The following is a 22804-nucleotide window of genomic DNA, read 5'->3' as shown; positions in this document are numbered from 1 at the left end:
AGATGTTCTTTTTCTCTCACACCCCCTCTGCCTCTCCCTGTCACTCTGTAACTACCTTTCAAGTAAAAATCGGGTTAGCATTTCTTGAAAGTCATCATTCTACACAGTCCAAGATATGTTCCTCTGAGCCACAAACTGAACTTGCAGTCAGCAAAAACAGTTCTTTTATCCTTATCAGAGTTTGCATTAACACCTCTGTTCAAAAGGAGCCCAATCAGCTCTATCTTGGCAATGCTGAAATCTACACTAATACTAGAATCTAAGGTCTCCTTCACCAAAGAAATATCTCCAGGGGACGGCACCCTGGCATAGTGGGTTAAGCTGCCTCCTTTGATGCCGGCGTCTCCTTTGGGCGCTGGTTCTAATCCCTGCTGCTCCACTTCTGATCCAGCTTCCTGTTAATGTGCCTGGGAAAGCAGTGGAAGTTGACCCAAATGCTTGGGACCCTGTCTCTGTGTATGAGAGCTGGAAGAAGCTCCTAGATCCTGGCTTTGGCCTGGCCCAGCCTTGGTCGTTTTGGCCATTTGGAGGATGAACCAGTGGATGGAAGAACTCTCTCTCTGTAGCTCCCTCTCTCTCTCTCAGCTGACTCTGCCTTTCAGATAAGTAAACTAAATCTTAAAGAAAAAAAAAAAAAGAAATATCTCCAGTGGTCAATGCTTTTCTTTCTTTCTTTTTTTTAAGATTTGTCTTTTATTTTATTTGAAAGGCAGAGTTACAGAGAGAGGTAGAGACAGACAGAGAAAGTGAAAGTGAAAGAGAGAGTCTTCCATCCACTGGTTCACTCCCCAAATGGCTGCAACGGCTGGAGCTGAGCCGATCCAATGCCAGGAGCCAGGAGCCAGGAGCTTTTTACAGGTCTCCCACATGGGTGCAGGGGCCCAAGGACTTAGAACATCTTCCACTGCTTTCCCAGGCACATTAGCAGGGAGCTGGATCAGAAGTGGAGCAGCTGGGACTTGAACTGGTGCCCATATAGGAAGCTGATGCTGCAGGCTGGGGCTTTAAACCGCTGTGCCACAGCACTGACCCCAACGCTTTCTTGTATGTTTCATTCTTCTTTTGGGTGGGTAACGTCCCTTTCAGTTTCTGAGATGGCTGGTGGAGACACCCCATCTTCCCAGCCGTCATCCTCACTGTCAATACTTTTTCCTCTGCCAGCCACTCGACTGGTTTTCAAATATCAAAATACCTTGCATTTCTAAGAGAAATTACACTTGGTCAAGATGCATGATCCTTTTTATGTATTGCTGGATTCAGGTGGTTAAGATTATGTTAAGGATTTCTGTATCTACGTTCATGAGAATATTAGTCTGTCGCTCTTTTTGTGTGATGTCTGCTTAATCCTGATATCAGGAGACTTCTGAACTCAATAAGTTGTAAAATGTCTCCTCTTTTACTTTCTGAAAGGTTCATTATTTATATATAGTGAATACTATCTCCTTTTAGATGTTTGGTGAAATTCAATAGAAAGAGCCATCTGGACCTAGAGTTTTATTTGGGGGGAAAGTTTTCCTTTTAATTTGAAAAAACTACTTTTGTTTTCATTTAATTTGAAAGACAGAGAGATAGAGAACAATTTTGCATCTGTTGGTTCACTCCTCAAATGCCAGGAATATCCGGGGCTGGGCCAGGCCCAAGCCAGGAGCCTAGAACTCCGTCTTTGCCTCTCACACGAGTAGTAGGGAGCCAAGGACTTGAGCCATCATCTACTGCCGCCCAGAGTGTACGTTAGCAGGAACGTGGATCAGAAGTGCAGCTGGACCTTGAACCCAAGCAGTCCAACCTGAGATGCAGGCATCTAAAATGCTGTAGTAACTGCTGTTCCAAAACTTGTCCCCTGGGAAAATTTTTAAAATATTCACTCAATTATTTTAATAGTTACAGAGCTTTCAGGTGAAGTATTGCTTCTTCAGTACATTGTGGTAGTTCTGTCTTCCAAGGGCTTTGCCTATTTTCTCCAAGTTAGGAAATTTATAGGCATGGCATTGCTCATAATATTCTATTTTAATGACCATAGGATCTATTCACACTTTTATTCCTGACGTAGCTAATTTTTGTTGTCTTTCTTCTTTTTCTCTGTTTATCTCACCAGAGGTTTTTCCAGTTTTATTGATCACTTCAAGGAACCACTTTTGTATTTTTATTGATTTTTCTCTATTGTTTTTGTGTTTTCTATTTCATTGAGTTCTACTATCATTTTTATTATTTCTGTCCTGAGTGTGATTTGGATTTACTTACTGTTCATTTTCAAATTTCTTAACACAGGAGATTAAATCATCTATGACTTTCCTTTTTCTTTTCTTTTTTTTTTTTTTTTGACCTCTGAACTTTTATTGGCCTCCTGCTCCCGAAAGGGTACCCTGCTTCTGCTGCCGACTTCTCTTTTTTCTAATGTAAGTATTTAATGCTTTGCGTTTCCTATTAGCACTGTTTTGGTATGCTGTGCTTTCCTTTTTGTTCACTTCAAAATATTTTTAAATTTCTCCTATGATGTTTTTCTTTGACATGTGACTTGTCTAGAAATGTGTTGTTTGGTTTCAAAATATTCAGTGTTTATATAGTTTCTTGCTATTGATTTTTAATTTAATTCATTTTAGTCAGAAACATGCTTTGCCAACTTATTTCTTGTTATTTTGTTTCTCTTAAAATTTTTTTTTTGCTTAATTCCTTTTTCTCTCTTGCCTGGCTTGGTCTGCTTGAGGATGTTCATTGCATAAGTAGGCTTCACCAGTTCTAGGTTCCAATTCTAAATTCTCAGGAAAATATATCCTTGGATCAGCTGCGTTTCTAATTGATGAGAGAAGAAAAACCTTAGAACAAAATTGCAAGCTTGGCCTTTAAAGAGCAGGGCTGTTCCCATGGTTCTCTTGGTGGCTGAGTTTGATTTCTCAGGTTGGAGCATGCAGACGTATTACTCCTATAGGGAGCCCTAGAATGACGAGGTACTTCTTTTGAAGCATCTATTTTGTCAGAAGTTTTAGAAATAGTTTTTAAATATTAGATATTACAATAGATATGAGTGTACAATGGAGTAGACTGCAAAGCAGCTCAAGATTTTTCAAGACATGGAACAGAACGTGAACTCGAGGTAGATGGATTCTCTGCGGAAAAGATCGACATCCCTACTGGAAGCCCTGGAAAACTCAGTGAATAATGTCAAGAGTTCTACCTAGAAGCCTAACCCTCACCATTGTTCACTTCAGTTGTGTGTTCTCGGTCATCATGTGCAACTTCTATGAATGCTTCTCATTTAATACCAAGCCGTAGTCTCCAAGGCTTCACAGGTGCAGAGAAGGGATACCAATCATGGGGCTGATCTCAGTTTGCTTATTGCTTGCCCATGACATGCTAGCCCATGGGTTAGAGATGTTTTCCAGATAGAGATTATTTTGCATTACCTTTCTAAGATAAGCAAGAAGGAGGTGGGGAAGATAGAGGGGAGGGTACATGGAAACCACAAGGCTATTCTCAGTTTTGAAAGAAACAAGGATGGGCACGTGAGAAGGATGTGAGCTCCTCTTGTAGAAACAAGGCATAGGAAGAGGCAGGCTAGCTCTCTCGCCATCAGATTTGGCCACCAAGGGTAGATGGCTTGACAATCAATGAGATGAGTAAACATAGACATGTTTTGGGGCCTAAGGTCATGTCCATGATCTCATTCCAAACGTTTAGTCCCTCCTTCTGCCCAAGTTTGTAACTGAGCAATCACTAAATGGCAACAAAATGCCGTGAGCAACTGGAAAAGGAAAAAAAGAATTTCTTTTTAGTCTCAGTTTTCTTGGGGTCGATTCTGCAGATTATTGCAAATAGAAGAGGAAGACCCAAAATACGTGATGAATCCAACCTTGGGATGCAGACTGTGAAGTAGTCCATTGCAGTCACCTCAGGTATTTCTCTCTCCAGCTGAGAAAGTACTATTCAAAGGAGCTTCAGAGACAATGAAGTTGTGTATGAATGTCAGACCTCAGTGAAATGGATGTATTCTAGAATAGGGAGCCTTGCGGGCAGTCAACACATAAACATCTGCTCTGCTTTGAGCTGATTCCCAATCTTCTTATTGGGGTAGTTTGATTAAATGTAAATATCCCTGGGATATTAATTTTCTTCTTCACAGTACAGCTGAGAAACCAGAAAGGAAAGGGGAACACTGTAGATGACCTTGCTCCTAGTTACAGCTGTGCAGCTGGATCTCTATGACCACAGGCATAGCCCCTCTTTGGATTCCCGTGCCCTCATGTATACAGAAAGGGGCTGAAACAGAAGACCCCTATTGCACCTATCAGCTTCTGATTTCTGTGAGTCCAAAAGCATTTTGGGAAAGGGATCTAATGAGCAGGCTTTTAGCTTCTGGGCACAGAGCCAGGGATGAGGAGGGGGGCACCCAATGCCAAACTATGTTTCTGTCAAGGCATACCCTGGGACTGTACACCAAAATGACCACAGTTGCAATAAACCCCTTGCTAATATCTGTTCTACGCTCCTGCTGTCTTGTTACCTCAACTGATGTGTGGCACTGTGGCACATATATCCCTGAATAGGTCTCCATTGCCACCCTGGTTCTATGTCCTTTCAATATCCTTAAGAATCAGTCAGAGTCAGTCTATCCCTCTATGGAGAAGTGGGACAGATGTGCTTGTGAGTGTCCAGCCTGTTCATGTTACCCCCTCTCGAGAATTTACCAAGGGACTGGTGCTGTAGTCTAGTGGGCTAAGCCTCTGGCTGCAGCACCAGCATCTCATAGGGGTGCCAGTTCTTGTCCCAGCTGCTCCTCTTCTGATTCAACTCTCTGCTATGGCCTGGGAAAGCAGCAGAAGATGGCCCAAGTGCTTGGGCCCCTGCCTCCACATGGGAGAGCCAGAAGAAGCTCCTGGCTCTTGGCTTCGGATTGGCTCAGCTCTGGCTCAGTTCAGCTCCAGCCATTGCAGCCACTGGGGAGTGAACTAGTGGATGGAAGTCCTGTCTCTGTCCTTTTTCTGTCTCTCCCTCTCTCTTTTTGTAACTCTGCCTCTCAAACAAATAAATCTTTAAAAAAGGAGAATGTACCAAGCAGAAAAGGTGCATCTCATTGTGGTTTTGATTTGCATTTCCCTGATGGTTAGTGATCCTCAACATTTTTGCATTTGTCTATTGGCCATTTGAATTGCCTCTCTTGAAAAATGCCTGTTCAAGTCCTTTGCCCATTTTTTAACTTGGTTGTTTTGTTGTTGAATTTCTTTAGCTCTTTATAGATTCTGGGTGTTAACCCTTTATCAGTTGTATAGTTTGCAAATATTTTTTCCCATTCTGTTGGTTGCCTCTTCACTTTGTTGAGTGTTTCTTTCACAGTACAAAAGCTTCTTAGCTTGATGTTGTCCCATTTGTTAATTTTAGCTTTGATTATCTGTGCTTCTGGGGTCTTTTTCAAGAAATCTTTGCCTATACTAATGTCTTGCAGAGTTTCCTCAATGTTCTCTGGTAATTTGATGGTATCAGGTCATAGATTTAGGTCTTTGATGTATTTTGAGTGGATTTTTGTGTAAGGTGTAAGGTATGAGTCTAGTTTCATACTTCTGCATATGGAGATCCAGTTTCTGCAGCACCATTTGTTAAAGAAACCGTTCTTGCTCCGGGGGTCAATTTTAGCTCCTTTGTCAAAGATAAGTTCATTGTAGATGCGTGGGTTGATTTCTGACGTTTCTATTCTGTTCCTTTGGTCTATCCATCTGTGTGTGTGTGTGTGTGTGTGTGTGTGTTTTGACAGGTAGAGTGGACAGTGAGAGAGAGAGACAGAAAGAAAGGTCTTCCTTTGCTGTTGGTTCACCCTCCAATGGCTGCCGCGGCTGGCGCACCATGCTGATCCGATGGCAGGAGCCAGGTACTTCTCCTGGTCTCCCATGCAGGTGCAGGGCCCAAGTACTTGGGCCATCCTCCACTGCACTCCCTGGCCACAGCAGAGAGCTGTCCTGGAAGAGGGGCAACTGGGACAGAATCCGGTGCCCCGACGGGACTAGAACCCGGTGTGCCGGCGCCGCAAGGCGGAGGATTAGCATAGTGAGCCATGGCGCCGGCCTGGTTTTTTTTTTTTTTTTTTTTTTTTTTTTTTTTTTTTTTTTTTTTTTTTTAAGATTTATTTATTTGAAAGTCAGAGTTACAAAGAGAGAGGAGAGGCAGAGAGAGAGAGCGAGAGCACGCGTGTGAGAGAGAGGTCTTCCATCCTATGATTCACTCCCCAACTAGCCAAAACAATCAGAGCTGCGCCAATCTGAAGCCAGGAGCCAGGAGCTTCTTCTAGGTCTCCCACATGGGTGCAAGGGCCCAAGAACTTGGGCCATCTTCTACTGCTTTCCCAGACCATAGCAGAGAGATGCATTGGAAGTGGAGCAGCTGGGTCTCAAACTGGCACCCATATGGGATGCTGGCACCTCAGGCCAGGGCGTTAACCTGCTGCGCCACAGCACTGGCCCTTATCCATCTGTTTTTGTACCAGTACCAGGATGTTTTGATTATAACTGCCTTGTAGTATGTCTTGAAATCTGGTGTTGTGAGACTCTGGCTTTGTTTTTATTGTATCGGATTGCTTTATCTATTTGGAGTCTCTTGTGTTTTCATATGAATTTTAGCATCATTTTTTTTTCTAGATCTGTGAAGAATATCGTTGGTATTTTGATTGGGATCACATTGAATCTGTAAATTGCTTTTGGTAGTATGGACTTTTTTTTAAAAAAGATTCATTTATTTATTTGAAAAGCAGAGTTACACACAGAGAGAAGGAGAGGCAGAGAGAGAGAGAGAGAGAGAGAGAGGTCTTCCGTCTGCTGGTTCACTTCCCAACTGGCTGCAATGGCCGGAGCTGCACCAATCCGAATCCAGGAGACAGGAGCTTTCTCTTGTTCTCCCATGTGGGTGCAGGGGCCCCTAAGACTTGGGCCATCTTCTACTGCTTTACCGGGCCATAGTAGAGAGCTGGATTGAAAGTGGAGCAGTGGGGACTCGAACTGGTGTCCATATGGGATGCCAGCACTGCAGGAGGCAGCTTTACCTGCTCTACCACAGCACCAGCCCCTGGATATTTTGATGATGTTTATTTTTCCAGTCCATAAACATGGAAAATTTTTCCATTTTTTAATGTCTTCTTTCTTTAGTGTTTTGTAATTTTCATCATAGAGGTTTTTTATATCCTTGGTTAAATTTATCCCAAGGGGACCGGCGCTGTGGCACAGCGGGGTAACGCCCTGGCCTGAAGCACCTGCATCCCATGTGGGCACCGGTTTGAGACCTGGCTGTTCCACTTCCAATCTAGCTCTCTGCTATGGCTCAGGGTAGCAATGGAGGATGGCCTAAGTCCTTGGGTCCCTGCACCCACGTGGGAGACCTGGAAGAAGCTCCTGGCTCCTGGCTTCGGATCGGCGCAACTCTGACCACTGCGGCCATCTGGGGAGAGAACCATCAGATGGAAGATCTGCCTCTCCTCTCTCTTTGTAACTCTGACTTTCAAATAAATAAATAAATCTTTTAAAAAAATTATCCCAAGGTATTTAATTATTTTTGGAGCTATTGTGAGTGGGACTAATCTTAAAAATTCTTTCTCAGCCATGACATTGTCCACATATATAAAGGCTAGTGATTTATCCATGTTGATTTTATATCCTGCCACTTTCCATCTTTCTTTTTTAAAGGTCTATTTTACTTATTTGAAAGGCTGAGTTTTAAAGGTGGGGGGAGAGATAGTAAGAGAGAAAGATGTCCTCCATTTGCTGCTTCATTCCTCAAATAGCCATAATTGCCAGGGCTGGGCCAGGCTGAAGTCTGGAGTCAGAAGCTTCTTCCAGATCTCCCATGTGGATGCAGGGGCCCAAGCACTTGGGCCAGCTTCCACTGTTTTCCCAGGAGCATTAGCAAGGAGATGGATTGGACGTAGTGCAGTTGGAACCTGAAATGGCGCCCATATGAGATGCTAGATTGGCAGGTAGTGGCTTAATTTGCTATGGCACAAGGCCAGCCCCTTAACCCTCATCTTTTTAAAAAATGAAATAATTTGTGTATTTATATTATATATCTATAGCAAAAATTAGATGACACGACCAGAATTGGAAAACAATTCTGAAGAATTTATGTGCTTTCTTTCTTAAAATTTATTTATTTATGTTTTATTTATCTGAAAGAGAGAGTGTGAGTGAGAATCTTCCAGCATTTGGCTTACTCCTCAAATGCCCACAACAGCCAGGGCTGGGCCAGGCCTAAGCCAGAAGCCAAGAACTCAATCCCAGTCTCCCACAAGGGTGGCAGGGACCCAAGTACTTGAACCTTCCAGGGTGCAGATGAGCAGGAGGCAGGATTGGAAGCAGAAGCAGAACTTAAACACAGGCACTCCTGTTTGGGATGAGGGTATCCCAAGTAGTAGCTTAACCTGCTGTACCACTATGCTCGCCCCTTCTATGTTATCCAAATTTTCAAGGCAGCTCCTTGTCAGGTGGCTTGGGAGAGGGTTAATGAAATTAAGGTACAGATTAGTGTTCTGGTAAGACATAGCTTTATTCTGATTTTTTTAAAAATAAAAATGTATTTGAAAGGCAGCAAGACAGAGACAGAGAATCTACCATCCACGGATTCGCTCCCCAGAAGTCTGTAACAGCCTGGGCTGGGCCAGGCTGAAACCTCCGGGAGCAAAGAACTTAATTGGGGTCTCCTAGGAAGATGGCAGGGTCCCAACCACTTGAGCCATCACTGCTGCCTCCCAGTATGCACATTATCAGAAACTGGATCTGAAGTGGAGGAGCCAGGACTTGAACCCATGTACTCCTGTATGGGATGCTGGAGTCCCCAGTGGTGTCCTAACTGCTGTACCAAATGCCAGCTCTCAGTCAGGTTTCTTGTATACCTCTCCATTTCCAAAATAGAGGCAGTGCAGTCTCAGGCCCATTTCCCTGGGGGAGGCTTGGGGAGACTTTTAATAAATCCTGCAGGTAGGAGGCAGGGACTGGTGCAGCTTATCCCCTCTGCCCAGGAAGTTAGCTGGGGGCTAGGAAACTGTTCTTGGTCCCTGCCCCACCCCGGCGGCATCAGGAAGTTCAGGGTCTTCTTGCAAAGGGGCTGGAGCTTTTTGCACTGCAGCCATGCCCTGCCTTGGAGACTCACGGAGATAATTAACAGGTAGTTTCTGCCATGACCTGATGACCTCTTTATAGGAATCACTGTAAAGATAAAACGGCTTATTGGTTTTCGTTCTTAGTGTTGCAGTGCCTGTACTTTCCACAGTAATCATGGGTTTACCATTTTGTGTGCATCTTTAATGAACATGCCTGATCGAAGCATCCTCTTTTCTCCCCTCTTGTCCCTGCTGGGGTCCCACTGCGTTCAGGTGTGCACCTTCTCAGAAAAGGCTCTCTGCAAAGCCAACACGTGAGTGAGTTGCGAGGGGCCGTTCCCACCCAGTGCACGCACCCTAGCTCCTGATGTGAGCCTGGCGCTGGAGGCTGGGGAGGAAGGCTTTATGCTGCAGAGAGCTCCTCTGTCAGTACCATCCTCTAGATCTCCGTCCTCATGTCCATTACCACAGGCCTGAGTCAACTGCTTTTATCCAACAGCTTAATACATTACCTCTTGGACCTGCAGGCTAACCCAAGCATCCTTCTGACTCCTGTACTGTCATTAACGGGCTTCTTAACTCTAAACAGCTGTTCTCCCCCAGCCTTTGCCCCTTAGACAAACTTGGCTTATCCAGAAACTTTGTGGGGGAGGGGGGGACATGGGGGAGTAAGTATTTCTGAGTAAATGAGAGCTTTGGAAAGATAAGGATTTGCTTCTTGCAGCATGGACACCTCTTTAATTTTAACCATTTTGATGGAAATCTTTGCAAAAATCATTTAGTGCCTTCTTCAACAGGGAAAACAGGACAGTATTTACCTTTTTCTTGATATCTTGAGATCATTACCCTTGACAAAGGTTTTGTCACTTTGCTCTGATATAATAGGCCCTGAAGGTCTTTGGGGGTATATAAAGGGTCCTAGATTCCTGTAATTCTAAAGTTATTTTGTAAACTTTTAAATAGACTTTGTGTCTCCTGATTTTTATCAAGCCATTACTGATTACTCTGGCTACCATGTACCTGTCTGCAGAAATTCTTCTACCCTAATTTTCTTTCTTTTTTTTTTAAAGATGTATTTATTTGAGAGGCAGAGTTACAGAGAGGGGAGAGACAGAGATAGAGATCTTCCACCCACTGGTTCACTCCCCACATGGCCGCAATGGCCAGAGCTGTGCCCATCCAAAGCCAGGAGCCAGGAGCTTCCTCCAGGTCTCCCACGTGGGGACAGGGAAAGAAACACTTGATTTCATCTTCTGCTGCTTTCCCAGGCCATTCTCAGGGAGCTGGATTAGAAGTGAAGCAAGCCAGACTCGAACTAGCACCCATATGGGATGCTTATCCTACTAAGCCACAGCATCAGCCCTTTCTAACTTTCAATATTTACTATGAGCCTAGAAGACCAATATATACACACATATACACACATGCACAAATGTGCGTGTCCATTAGAACTGTGTGTAAAGAACCTGTGAGGAAGGGTCCGAGGGCCTTCCATGGGTAAACTGAATATATTATGAGTTCTCTATCTTGCTTGTTATATTTTTTGCTAATTTGAGAAACAGAAAGTTGAAAGATAAACGAATTTAATTTTGTTAAGTTACTCCCAGATTTCTGGGAGCCATCTATCTTTCTAGAAAGTTCTTCCTCAGTTTCATTCTGTGTTGTCACCTCATGCTAGGGTAGGCAGTGGTTATGAAAAGGGGCTTCTTTTTATGAGTGGCCCTTTATTTCATCATTCCAACTTCACGTGCAAACTATTTCAGTGTCTTACAAAATGTTATCATAATACTCTCAAACTATTATCATTTTTTCGAACCCACAGGTGCAAAAACAAACTTCACTCATAGGAGCTAAATTTCTCTCTCTCTCTCTCTCTCTCTCTCTCTCTCTCCCCCTCACTGTCCTCTTTGGCAGAGTTCTGTGGAAAGCTGAATAAATGAACAGAGTGTAACCCACACCAGTCCCATTGTGCAAGGCCTTGAACGTAAGTCCTTGTCAACGAGACGGAGGTATATTTTCTCTTAGATTGTTGACTTTGACCCTGTGGCTTAGCAAAGAACACTTGTGCAACATTTTCTGGGTCAATTTATCATCCACACAGGGCAGACATGCATTTTTCTCGTCGTTAAAGGGAAACCAAACCCATCTATATAACCCCCCATTCTGCTTTGTTTCTTTGCAGGCCTTCGTGTTGTAGGTTCTGAAATATTAATGAAGGGCTGTGAGTGTAATGTGCTCCATACTCAATCCCAGCCCCACTGGGAGTGTGGGCATGGTCAGGGAGGGGGAGGGGCAGGAATGTCCTCATTCTGCAAACAATGTTGGTCAAAGTCAGGTTGGAGGACTGTATGCCTCAGAGTCACCTAAGGTCATGTTTAAAAATCGAGATTCCTGGCTGGACTCCATGTCTACCCATTCACCATTTCTGGAGGACACAGTTTTAAGTGGACCAGGTGACATCCGAATGCTTTGTTTACTTATCAAATTCAATGCCTCTCATTCTTGTGTGAATACTAGTAACAGTTAAACTTAAGGAAATATGAGGATAGTTCAAAAAGTTCATGGAAAAGGGAAGTGACAGATAAGTTCATTTTGGTGCAAAAAATTTTTTTCTTTTTCAAATCCGTACATAGTTCTCCATAATATACAATCCTCATGAACTTTGTGAAGCCTTCCTGTAGGCACGGATTTAAAGCTTTTTTTGCACCAAAATGAATTTATATTTTTTAAAAATATTATTTGTGTTGCAAGGCGAGAGAGAAAGAGAGAGAGAAAAAAGAGAGAGAGAGAGAGAGAGAGAGACCATCCATCTGCTTACTCATTTCCCAAATGCCCACAGCATCCAGGGCACGGCCAAGGCCAAAGTCAGATGTCCAGAACCCAGTCCAGGTCTCCTACATGGGTGGGAGGCACCAAAACACTTGGCTACCATCCTGCCTCCCAGGGTCTGCAGTAGCAGGGAGCTGGAGTCGAGCTGGAAATAGGAACCAGGTTATCTGATGTGGGACAGGGGCATCTTTTTTTAAAAAAAATATTTATTTATTTACTTGAGAGGCATAGTTACAGATGAGAGAGGGAGAGACAGAGAGGAAAGTCTTCCATCCATTGGTCTACTCCCCAAATAGCTGCAGTGGCCAAGGCTGGGCCAATCTGAAGCCAGGAGCCAGGAGCCAGGAGTTCTTCTGGGTCTCCCACGCTGGTGCAGAGGACCAAGCACTTGATCCATCTTCTACTGATTTCCCGGGCCTTCAGCAAGGAACTGGAGTTGAAGTGGAGCAGCCGGGACTCGAACTGGCACCTACATAGTATGCCGGCAACAAAGACAGATGTTTATCCTTCTATGCCACAGAGCCAGCCCCATGGGACACAGGCATCTTAACCTCTGGACCAAACATTTCCTCCCCTAAACTCACCTTTGAATTTCATGTTCCAAGAGGGTTTATAAAGTACCCTTGTGCTTGCAGAATCCTCCTAATGAGTAAACTTTATTATAGTGAGAATAACACTTGTCAGCTTTCCCAGGCGTTTTCCTACCCATAACCCTCTGTGTTGGGCAGGGGAGCCATCGTTACTCCACACTGAAGACGGATTTGAGGCTCGTGACACTTAATGATTTGTGCCAACTACACCAGGACTCAGGAGTCAGGAGTCAGGGCGGACAGCGGGTCTTCCAGCCTCGTGTCACTGCAGGTTTGCTGTTCTGGGATCCGGGACACAAGAGGAGGCTTTATTAAAGCGTCTGCAAGCGGGAGCCGCTCCGCACGCGGCTGCAGAGTGTGCTCTGCTTGGCTTCTGAAAGATGAAAGCGCCAGTGGAACCCTGGGCACCCGGGGAGAAACGGGGATCCTCAGAACAAAGGGAATCGCATTCCTCCTCTGTGCATCCCCTTCAATTTTCTGATCTTTTCCCTCCACTCCCTCTTTCTTGTAAAGACTCAAACCCTGAAATAATTATATGAAATTAAGTCGGTAAAAGGCAGGCTTGTTTCCTGAAGACTGATGTGTTAACGTTTTGGGCAGTTTTCTCAGGACGACTTCAGAGCTTGGCTGCGGGAATATGCCCTTCCCCCTGGCAGGGGAGGGTCTCCTCCCCCCCAAACCCTGTTGCTGTGTTCTGTGGCGCCTCTCCCCCATGACACAGCCTAACCGTGACCAGAAGCTAAAAAAAAACTTTCCTTTTTTTTTTTTTTTTTTAAATCTTGGGGCCTTTCCTCTCTTACTGATGGTCATACTACTCACTGTCCAAAATGAGAAAAGAAAAAAAAAAAAAAAAAGAAGGGGGCATACGGCAGTCTCTAAACTTGCCCTGTCAGACAGAATGCAAACAACAAACGGAGCGGTCCCACCACCACGTGGACACTGAGCTTTGAGAGTCCAGGTGGCTGGCGGAGGTGAGGGGAACACTTTCCAGCTCACCTGCCTGGTCTTATCTGTGCGTCAAGAGAACCAGGTAACACAAGGTTGGTTGGTAACACAAGGAATCTTTTCATGCAAATTATATTGCTCTTTAAAATCATCATAATAAAAACCGAAGGCGTGACTCTGCCTGTCACCTACCCACTGGGTGCAGAGAGCGTCTGAGAGATCGAAAGGCCACGGGGATTCATCCCTCGGGAAACAGCCTGGGTGCTCAGGTGCTGAAGTCAGGTTGAATTTCCCATGTTTCTGCGGCAGTCCGAGACGAGCAGGGTCAGGTTCCAGAGGTGCTGGCCTGCCTCAACGCATCATTCCTAATTACGATGCCTTTGTAACCCCCTTGCCTTTCACTGCCTAGAGCTTGTAAAAAGACTCTCACAAACCTTTGCCTTCCTGTGCCTCCAGCCCCAAGGTAGGAATCCTCCTCTTGCAGGAAATGCTAAGCCAAGTTCAAAGCTTTCTCAGTGGAGAGGAAAGTGCGCCTGATCCTGTATAACATGATTAGGTAACAATTAGACCAAAAGAATGCCAAGGCCCTTGCATGGTTGGCCAGTGCTGGCCCCCTGCATCTCTACCTTTCTATAAGAGCTTTACTGTTTCTTCGTTGGGTAGGAAGGTATAGAAGCAAACGAAGGGCCGGCACCATGGCTCACTAAGCTAATCCTCCACCTGCGACGCTGGCACCCTGGGTTCTAGTCACTGTCCAGGCGCCGGATTCTGTCCCCGTGGCTCCTCTCTGCTGTGGCCCGGGAGTGCAGTGGAGGATGGCCCAAGTCCTTGGGCCCTGCACCCGCATGGAAGACCAGGAGAAGCACCTGGCTCCTGGCTTCGGATCAGCGCGGTGCACCAGCCACAACACGCTGGCCGAAGCGGCCATTGGGTGAACCAAAGGAAAAGGAAGACCTTTCTCTCTGTCTTTCCCTCTTGCTGTCCACTCTGTGCCTGTCAAAAAAAAAAAAAAAAATAAGCAAATGGAAGGCTGTTTAGGGTCAAAGCCACTGGCAGCTTTGGGCTCTCTGGGGACGCAGAGTTCTGAAGAGTGGGTTGAGGAATGCCCCCCACCAAACACAGCGGGACAAATGGACATGGAGAGGAAGCCAGGGTCTACAGACCCCAGGGCATGCCCTGCAGCTCTGGTGTCTGTACGACTGCCAGTCTTGTGCCCTCATCATCCAACGAGCACGGTTCAACGGATGTTAAAAGAGGGTTGAAAGGGGCCATAAATCTTTCTGGGCGCTGAAGATCCATGCAAAACCCAGCCTGATGTCTTTTACATCTGTTTCGGTTTCTCAGCCTTGGCTGGCTCGGCTGCCTTTTCTCCTGCGGTAACTCAGGAGCCCCATTCAAGCCGCTGAGTGGCAGGTATAGGGTGTCTCCCCTCGGAGCACGGGGTGAGCGTCCGGGCAGCAGGCAGGCCCCCAAGGCTGGCCCGCTGACACCGTAAGTGTATACCCAGGGGCTGGTGGAGCGGAGGCTGCCGGATTGACGGGGTAAATGGGCAGCGCGCACAGCCTGCAGAAGGGAGGCCGGCGGCGGGTGGGAGAGCGCCGGCTGAGGTTGGTCACACGGAGATTGAATTTCAGCGGAATTAGATCAGAGCTGTGGGAAACAGCACCTCCTGCGCGCACACAGCCGGTCCTCCGTAGGAAGATGTGGGAGGGCTGCTGGGGAGACAGAGGCAGGCAGCTGTGATGAAATACCCCAGGCGGCTCACAGCTAACTTAATTACTGTCTACTTCTCCCCCTGGCTCCAGATTCCGGGGTTTTAGACTGGAAGGCTCCATGGTGTCAGGGAAAGATGGGGCCGTCACTGCTGCAAACACACCTGGTTTGGGAGTGAGGCTGTGTGCGTCTGTACAGGAGGAAGCCTGTGGCTATGGGAGCAGGGGGCAAACATGGAACTGTTAGATCCACAGCTGCAGAAGCCAAACTCCAGGAGGGATTTGGGTGGCTTTCACCGGTACCTTTAGGGTTTGATGTTTTATTGCATTTCATTAACATGCAACGCGAGCTCTCAAGCCCGTAACTGTGCTGCTGCTGCGGCTGCCGCCTCCACCGCCGCCATTGCTGAGAAAGCTTCCTCGAATTCCCATTCTCTGCTTAATAATCTGATGCCATTGCAGGGCTGCAAGCTGCCAGCTTTCCCGGGCAAGCATCAGAGGAATGGAAAATTGGGGGGAAAAGTCTCAGAATTAAAACGGGAACACTTGCAGTGGGATTGGAAAGAGCAAGAAGTCAGCTGCTTTGAAATCCAGCCCCTCAGCAGGGGGAAGAGAGGAGGCCTTTCCAGGAGACTGGGGCGGGGGGCGGGGTGGGGGAGGACACATTCGCTCCCTAAGCTGGCACCAGAGTGGCTTTCTGCAGGGCAGCCAGGGCCCGGCATTCTGTACAGGCCATTTGAATTGGGGAGCCTTCAAGTGATCCTTGTTTCTTTCCCTGTCACTCAACAAGAGGCTGGAGGCAAAAATTCCTACAGCAGCTTCCTCAGAACCGGGCAGAAAACAACCCCCGAGGCTGCGCCTTGCTCCCCGATCTTCCGGTTGGCACAAGAGTTTTGAGCCTGCAGCTGCTGATGATGAAAAAAAATGACCCCAAAACAACTGTGTGCTCCATGCTCAGTGCTCCTTCTCTTGGACCGAGAAACTTCTGGAGTTTTGAGCCTTGTCGGGGGCCCAAGGAAACCTGCCAGGATACCCCCACCCCCCCCGCCGTGGGCTGCAGGATCACCCCCTCTGCGGTGAGCGACACCCAGAGCAAAGGCAGAGTTCGTTGTGCGGCATCTGACTCACTCAGTGTTTACATTCTTAGGAGTGCCCCTCTCGGCTGCATGTCTCTGGTGACTCATAAAAAGAGACAATTAGCATCTTGTCAAGAACTCAGGTGTTGCACTGGATTCCCTTAGATGAGACAGACGTGCAAAAGCCTTCAGGGAGAGCCTGCGGGGAGTCTGTGAGTCATCTGACATGGGATCATTATGTAAAAAAATAATCATGCATTTCTCCCAGCCCCAGGAAGGGTGCCCTTAACTCTCCAGCAGGGTTTTCAGAGTCTAAAACTCTCCTAGTTTGAACAACTACTGCTTTAAATGAAAGCTAATTTTAAAGGGGGGGGTGGCATGGGCTTCCCTCAATCATAGACTCTGCAAGGGAAAATGCGCTGTCTTCTGTCTGCTACGCCACGGTGGAGCCTGGCTGTTTGACTCATGCAACTCCAGGAAAACAACAACCGGGAGAGGAGAAACCAAAGCAGGCAGGGTAAAGCCCAGAGCGGCACGGCTCCACGTGGTTGTGCAGAGGGTGCAGTATGGCTGGCCCACTGAGGGGTCTGTTCCTTGAGTCCCTGGTCCCAAAGTGAGTCGTCCCAGGATAGTGCTCTGAGAGGACGTATGCACGCAGAGAGAACATCATAAATGAGAACCTTGGAGAGCTTGCAGTCTGGTTAGCGCTCGGTAAGCCTACTGGATAATGAAGTCAGATCTGGACCAATATTTGGATCTCATGGGAAGAGTGTGTACCAGCTGGTAGCGGTGCAAACCCATTTCTGCCAGGATAGGGCGGGTTCTTGGGGCAGAGGTGCTAGTTGTAATGCATCTTGAAAAATAACAAAGATGCCAAAATCCCATCGTTCTCCTTTCTGAAGCTGATGTCTGGTTGCAAATTACAGGCATGTTTTGCTCCAACAAAATCCAATTTTGATAAGTAAGCTGACCTCCTGAAGCAGAGAAATTGGGGATGATATTTATTTACATTAAATGGTAGCTATTATTGATGCAGGATTCATGTAATCAGGACTTTACATATTTTATCTCAAGTAATCTTTATGGCAACCCAGAGATATAGGTAGCATTTCTCTCACTTTTCTGATGCGGGATTTAAGGGTTCGAGGGTTTAAGCGCCAACATTGAGATTACTGCTCTACCGAATGTCAGGAAGAACCAAAGCCAGATCAGCCACTAGAAGGCTTCTCAGTGCAGGAGGATTGATGCTTTGCAAGGACTCTCAGCACTCACGCCTATCTTAAATGTGACTTGTGCTCAGAGGTAGGGAAAAAAAAGAATGGATGTTTGCTGAGTGACTACTGCATCCAGATGCTATGCCAGGAGATATATGTACCGCATCCTGAAATTAGGTCTCATAGGCATCTCTAGGAAGTTGGCTCTGCCCCCTCCTTCGGTACTCCCAGGTTCATCTCACTCCCAAGGAATACACCCTTTTCTGTTCTTTATTCTCTCTCCCCATATTTACCTGTTATTGGTTATGTATAAGTGATAAAGCTGTTTACTTTCTTCAAAACAATTAGATTTTCTTTAAAAAGTTAATTCTTGAGGGATACTTTCAAAATATATTTTCAACTAAAGTTAAGTACACATGCAAATCATCTCCCACCAGGAAGTCACAAAGGAGTCCTAGCAGTCCCTGGGCAGAGGGGTGATGTTGCTCAGTCTTTTTTTCTCCTTGCCCAGTAGAATGTCTACCTCAGATCACCGAATGAGTATGTAACAGAATGACCCTATTTGGAGGACTGCAATCACAAACCTTGGCTATTCTTTTAAAATATTATTTACTTATTTATTTGAAAATGGGAGAGAGAGAGAGAAAGAGAGAATGAATCTTCCAAGCATTGGTCCATTCCCCAAATGACTACAACAGCCAGAGCTAAGGTAGGCTGAAGCCAGGAGCCAGGCACACCATCCAGGTCCTGCACATCTCCCTTGAGCCATCATCTGCTGCCTCCCAGGTGTATTAGTAGAAAGGGGGACAGAAAGTGGAGGCAGGACTTGATCCACGCGCTCCAGTATGGGATGTGGACATCGCAGTGACTGATTAACTGGCTGTGCTGCAGTGCCCATTCCAGGATCTCATTTTTGAAACTTGAAAAACTATACTTTGTTTTTTTAATGTTTAATTGTTTCTATGCAAATTGGGGAAGTGAGAAACTCTTGATAGTTGAAACTTGCATATTGAAGTTAGGATTCAACTCTGCCTTTTCCATGAGTTTTGTTTGTTTGCTTGTTTTTATTTTGCACTCCATTCTAGAAGATAGTCAAACATAACGTCTCCTCCTTCTCTCTCTCAGCTTGTGTGTGTTTGGCAAACTGCTGATGTTGCCCGGAGTCTATAGTATTGGGAAGTTAGCATTAGATTTTTGAGGGGTTGGAAATGCAAATAGTTGATCCAACTGTAATGCTTTGGGTGAAATTAGAAAGAATGAACCAGGGCCAGCGCTGTGGTGCAGTAGGTTAATCCTCCGTCTGTGGCTCCGCATTCCACGAACCCAGCTGGTTCGTGTCCCAGCTGCTCTTCTTCCCATCCAGCTCCATGCTAATGGCCTGGGAAAGCAGTGGAAGATGGCCCAAGTGCTTGGATCCCCGCGCCCACATAGGAGACCCGGAAGAAGCTCCTGGCTCTTGACTTCTGAAGAGCCCAACTTTGGCCATTGCGGCCATTTGGGGAATGAACCAGCAGATGGAAGACCTTTCTGTCTCTCCCTCTCCCTGTCTATGAATCTACATCTCAAATACATAAATTAAATCTAAAAAAAAAAAAAACACAAAAGAATGAATGAACTGATTTTGAGGACAGCACTCATGGACTTGAACTGCAGCTTAAGAAAAGTCATTTCTCATGAGAATTATGCTGAAGCCAATGCTGCCAAAGGGAAACTGTGAGTGTTCGGACTTTTGTTAAAATACTGTCATAACACCACGCTTGAGAAATGCAGGTGTTCATGTGCTTAAAGACAGAGGGTTGGTACAGTTGCTGTCTTAAGGTTGCTTGCAGATCTCTCACGGATGGTAAGATTAGCTACGCCCTGTTTCGGCTAACTCTCTGCTTGCCCTTACATCTGCAGGCCAATAGGGGGGCGCTCAAGAGTCGAACCGGCAGGAGGCAATAATCATCAGGCCCAGAGCTCCTCACTACCTCCTTATCTCACTGCCTCCTTGTCTCACATGTTGCAAGTATCCCAAGTAGATTGTCCCAGGGTTCTTCCTTCCTTGTGCCTTGCCTTTCCTCCTCATTCATGCCTTCATTTAACAAACGCGGAGAAGGCCTCTCCCATGGCCTCATGGCACACCCCATCTGCTGAGATGGAACCTAGCAGTAAGCACTGGGAGGCACTGTGTATTAGAGGGTTAGAGTTACATGTAGATGGAAGATGAGCCGTGCAGAAGGACACCCCGCCCTCTACGGCAGTCAGGGACAATGAGATTATCCCAGAGGAAGTGAACTGAAGCTGAGCCTTGAAGAAGATGGGACAGGTTTGCTGGGGAGGGAGGGCCCAGGAGGCTCTGCAGGCTGATGGCACACCACATGTGAAAGTGTGGGGGTGGGCGTGGAAGGCAGAGGGCAAGGGAGGGATACTGTGGCAGATGCGGAGGCAGAAGCCATCCTGTCTGGGCCCCACATTGTGTGTGCAACCATGCTGGGAGATGAGGTCAGCTGGGAAGAACAGTCACAAGCATTTATTGAGCACCTGCTGTTTTCCACTGTTCTAACAGCTTTATGTGTTTTGACTTGGTTGTTCATTACAGTAATCCTGTGAGGTGGGTATTAATGTAACCCTTATTTTGTAGATTCACAAACGATCAAGTTTCTTGCCCAAGCATACATAACTAGAGAGTGAAGAAGTTAGGATTCAACCCAGACAGTTGGGCTCCACAGCCTGAGCTCTTAATGGCTCTCCCAGGATGCGCTGATGGCCTGACATCTGTCTGTCAGTTGACAAAGTGGACTCTTTGCTACCCATGGGACCAGAATACAGTAAGAGTTCCCATGAGCGTGGATATGGTTTTCTCATGCCCCATCTCTCCTTCCTTAGACCAAAGTGAGTGAAGCTGCACACAACGTTTTCATATCAAAATGGCAAGGCTGAGGGTGGGGACCATATTGGTTTTATTCATCAATGCATATTTATTACCAAGCATAACTCCCAGTACACAGTAAGTATGCACTAAATATTTATGAAATAAACAATAAAGTAATCCATTGATGTTTACTTATTAATCTTATTATCAAGAAGTGATTCAGACTTCCTCAAGGTTATGCTTGCTTTTCCTTTTGAGATGTAAATTATTTTAAAAGCAATGCATTCTTCTAAAACTTTGCCAAATACGTGTGTTTGGAAATCTATGAAATATTCAACCTCAAGCTAAAATTCACAGAACATTGGCCTCTTGCATATTTACCAGCTAATGGACTATGGTGCTCATGTTTGTTCTATATACCATACATGTATTTGCTTTATTAGTATATGCTTTCTCCAGTTCTCACATGGTTCAAGTTCCCTACTCTTCCAATAAAAATAAATCAAAAAGTGGAAATCTGAGTGTCTCATTGCTTCTTTGGTGATCCAAAGTTGAATGCATTGGGCTTCGGTGCTCTCAGGAATTGGGTAGGTAAGAGAATGAGGTCACCCTTAGGTCCAGGGATGGGATTTGCCCAGCGACAGTAATGCATGCATGGCTTCCTATATATTTCAGTGTCATAAACACAATTGCTCTTTCCCGTCCGAGAAGCAAAGATCATGGCAGCTACAGAGAAGTGTGGTTTCTGTTTGGTCAGCACGGCCAGGAGGGCCTTGTGCCTTCTGTCCATCAACACTGATAAGCTGTGACATCCGGAGGCCAGGAGGCTCTCCAGCTGTTCCACCTACGCTGGATCCCAAAGCCCATGATCCCTCTCAGGAAGCAGGGAGAGGCCGATGAGCACCATGAACACAGATAATCTTCTGCTCACACAGAGTTCCATAAATTATTTGGGCATCCATATATTTTGAACCTTAAGAGGGAGACCTTCATTCTCTGGGTTTCTTCCTCGCTGCTGCGAGAGCACGGATCTCAGCTATCTCAGTTAGCAAAGCTCCTCTGTAAAACCCTTCCTGCACAAGAGTCAACAGTCTACGGAAACCAGTCAAAACCGGAACAAGATGCACTTTCTATGTGCATTTTCTATGAAGTGGACATTTTTCTTTGTTTTTCTTTTGCAGTATGTTTGTGGTATCAGGAGTATTTGATACATTGTATTCATTAGGAAGAATGTTAATCATTAGAACTAGCATGTTTTATCTGCTCTATAGATACAAGCATGTCTGTTATAAGTCTTATATCTGTTCATTGAGTTCTTACAAGTTCTCTTTCTGGAATGAGGAGAGTTAACACTATCTAGTCTTGCAGGTAGAAGACCTCAAAGAAGACACCAGGCTAAGGGATTTGTCTAGAGGCGCGTGATGGAAAGAAAACAAAGGAGCAAGAACTTTTTTTTTTAACTTTTATTTAATGAATATAGATTTCCAAAGTACAGCTTATGGGTTACATTGGCTTCCCCCCACCCCCAATGACTTCCCTCCCACCCGCAACCCTCTCCTTTCCCGCTCTCTCTCCCCTTCCATTCACATCAAGATTCATTTTCAATTCTCTTTATATACATGAGATCAGTTTAGTATACATTAAGTAAAGATTTCAACAGTTTGCACCCACATAGAAACACAAAGTGAAAAATACTGTTTGAGTACTAGTTATAGCATTAAATCTCAATGTACAGCACATTAAGGACAGAGATCCTACATGAGGAGTAAGTGCACAGTGACTCCTGTTGTCGACTTAACAAATTGACACTCCTGTTTATGGCCTCAGTAATCTCCCCATGCTCCAGTCATGAGTTTCCAAGGCTATGGAAGCCTTTTGAGTTCACTGACTCTTATCTTATTTAGACAAGGTCATAGTCAAAGTGGAAGTTCTCTCTTCCCTTCAGAGAAAGGTACCAAGGAGCAAGAACTTGAACACAGTTCAGAATCTAAAACCCATCCTCCTCTTCTCTGTTCAAAGGATAAGCTGAAGAAATTAGGAAATTTATTATCCATCTTTTACAGCCAGACTTTCTGTCCAGCGGAAAGGTTATAGAGGTCTATCATGGGGTAGGGAATTTTACCCTCATGGTCTCGTTTACAGACTGCAAGGTGGAGAAAGAACTATGATTAGAAACAAATAGGCCGGCACCGCGGCTCACTAGGCTAATCCTCCGCCTTGCGGAGCTGGCACACCAGGTTCTAGTCCTGGTCGGGGCACTGGATTCTGTCCCGGTTGCCCCTCTTCCAGGCCAGCTCTCTGCTGTGGCCCGGGAGTGCAGTGGAGGATGGCCCAAGTGCTTGGGCCCTGCACCCCATGGGAGACCAGGAGAAGCACCTGGCTCCTGCCATCGGATCAGCGCGGTGCGCTGGCCGCAGCGCGCCGGCCGCGGCAGCCATTGGAGGGTGAACCAACGGCAAAGGAAGACCTTTCTCTCTGTCTTTCTCTCTCTCACTGTCCACTCTGCCTGTAAAAAAA

At 45.9% G+C, this 22804-nt stretch overlaps 1 long non-coding RNA gene across 1 annotated transcript in view; it reads left to right on the top strand.

Moving 5' to 3' along the window:
* The window catches only part of LOC138849931 (uncharacterized), a 69156-nt gene that overhangs the window by 43827 nt on the left and 2525 nt on the right, over positions 1–22804 (top strand). The gene's annotated exons all lie outside the window — the stretch shown is intronic.

The sequence above is a fragment of the Oryctolagus cuniculus genome, chromosome 6, assembly GCF_964237555.1.
Source record: "Oryctolagus cuniculus chromosome 6, mOryCun1.1, whole genome shotgun sequence".
Lineage (NCBI taxonomy): Eukaryota > Metazoa > Chordata > Mammalia > Lagomorpha > Leporidae > Oryctolagus > Oryctolagus cuniculus.
The sequence above is the reverse complement of the archived record's forward strand: the minus strand, read 5'-3'. Positions and strand labels throughout refer to the sequence as shown.